Genomic DNA, 2,377 nt, shown 5'->3' with positions numbered 1-2,377 from the left:
GGGAGGGAAGACAGCTACAGGAGGTCACCAGAAACAGGTACAATAAAATGCAGATTTAAGTCCTTGCCTTTGGCATTGACTAAGAGTTTCTAGAGAGAAGGTCACCTCCTTTCTTCTTCCTGGTACAGAGAGGGAGGCACCTTTTACAGATAGAGATTTACCTTACAAATGTAAATGTCTCCTAACAAAGGGCAAGTTCCACTCCTCAGAGCCTCCTTCCCTGTACCAGTTTATCAAAAGCAATCAGCCTCAAATAATCCTCATGCCAAAGAGACATATCTTGGAGTGGCCATTTCCAGGTCCCCACACCAGAATACACCAGTTTCATGGACAAGCGAAATTCAGTATTTTAAAATCACAATCTGGAAAGTCTCATCCATCCTGAAAGTAATTTAAAAATCAAGTCAAAGTTTGTTCTCAGTTTTGGGCCTGCAATTAGCTCCTGAGACTGATGCAATCTGAAACCAGAGGCAACAAGTGTTTACCACGTCTTGGTCCCAAAGGGAGTAGTCTCCTTTCTGATTCTCCAAAAGAGATGTTATTGGGATTGCCTTTGGCTTGAGCAAAGGTACCAGGCAGGAGGACAAACACTAAATTCACTTCGAAATATCATTTCCTTTTCCAACAAAAATTAAAGCTAAATACTTTTTCTCAATATGCAATTTGTAATCAAGCCGTCCTCTACTAAAGGGTTTAACTAGCTGCTTGCGCATTTGCTCTTCTTTCCTGGGAACCACAGCACAAACAGGAAGTTATGCCTCTGGGGCTTATTCGTTTTGGAATGGAAAAAATGAAGCTGTGGAGTTTTTCAAGGATAATTTAAAGAGGAAGGATCACTAAATTACTGTACTCTCCTCCTTATCTTCTCCAGGAGACTTCTAAACTAAGTGACTGCACAGGCTGTACTCCACCCACAGAAACATAAACAATTTTTCCACCATCTGTGACTGAGAATCAACTTGAGAGCTCTGCACCAGGCTTTTATCACACACCACAGTCTGCACCCCAAAGCAAAGATGATCAGCTGCTCCCTTAACACGTGTTACCACTGTGTAAGACTGCCATTTCATATTACCCAAACACCACAAATACAGCCAAAGATGGAGTACATTGAAAAGAAGAAAAGAGTGCTCCTCGCAAGGGAGATCTTTGTGATCAAGGAATAGCTCTGTATCTCGATTGTGGTGGTTAGACGAACCCATGCATGAGATAAAATGGCACAGAACTATATACACATCCTGTGCCACTGTCCATATCCTGGCTCTGATACTACAGTTAAGATGTGCCTTTCGGGAGGGAAACTGGGTAGAGGGTACACATGACTTCTCTGCATTGTCTTTGCAACTTCCTGTCAATCTATATTTCAAAATAACATGTTTTAGAAAGTGCACCTTCCTGTGTAGATTAACGAAGTTTGAACCTTTTTGATTAAAACAAGTCATGGAGCATAAAACATCGCATGGTTTTCAAATGTGAGGTTGCTGACACATCCCAACAAAAAGCTTGAGGTTGGGAACACCTCTCCCCTCCTCCTGGGATACCCTTTCCCACCTCCCGCACCGCCTGTCCCCGTTCCCAAGGCTGGCTCCTTTTCATCTTTGAGGTCGCATCTTGATGCCACCCCTTTCAGAGGTGTTCCCTCGTCCCCGCAATCCCCGAGATGGCCTCTGCTCTTCTCTTTGGACCGTCCCTGCATCGCGCTCCTCGCCCCGGGAAATGACTCGGTGCGTCTCCCTGTCTGCGGCCCGCGCCTCCTCTGGCCCATGAGCTCCACGAGGACCCGCTGAACCCCAGCAACGAGGCCGCCGGCAGACGCCACGTGCTCCCCAAGGATTCTGTCTGAACAAACGGGCCTCGCTCGAGTTCACTCCCTTCGCCTCGAGGGTGGTCGCCTCGGCCTTGCCCTCCCCGCACCGGTCCTCTCAACTCGGCCTCGGCGCTCTCACCTCGGCCCCCGGTGCCCCTCCGCCTCCTCCCCTCCACTCGGGCCCGCCCCGCCGAGGGAGGGCGCCATTTTCTTTCTCTAATTCGTTGGCCCAGACGGGCGCCTTTTTCTTATTCGCACCTTTTGCTCAGGCCTTCCCCTCAGCCCCTCCCCAAGATCTTCAGTCGCGACCCCACGCTCTACAGCCGCCACTCTGCCCTTCCGGGGCTGCCAGTCCGGCGGGACCCCGCCTCAGGGGCCGCTGGTCCCTCAGGCCACGCCCGTCAACCCACCTCCCTCAGGCGGTGGACGGAGCTGGAGGCGCCTGCGAAGCGGTCGCGGGGGGAGGGCAGGCTGATGGGCGGGGTCGCGGGGGGGGGGCGTGTCCTCCCCGGGACTCGGCGTCGATTGGCCGGGCCGCGGGGAGGGGGCGGGACCGCAGCCTGGGGCTCG

This window comes from Equus quagga, chromosome 1, assembly GCF_021613505.1.
Source record: "Equus quagga isolate Etosha38 chromosome 1, UCLA_HA_Equagga_1.0, whole genome shotgun sequence".
In the NCBI taxonomy this organism is placed as follows: domain Eukaryota; kingdom Metazoa; phylum Chordata; class Mammalia; order Perissodactyla; family Equidae; genus Equus; species Equus quagga.
Note: the sequence above shows the minus strand (reverse complement) of the source record.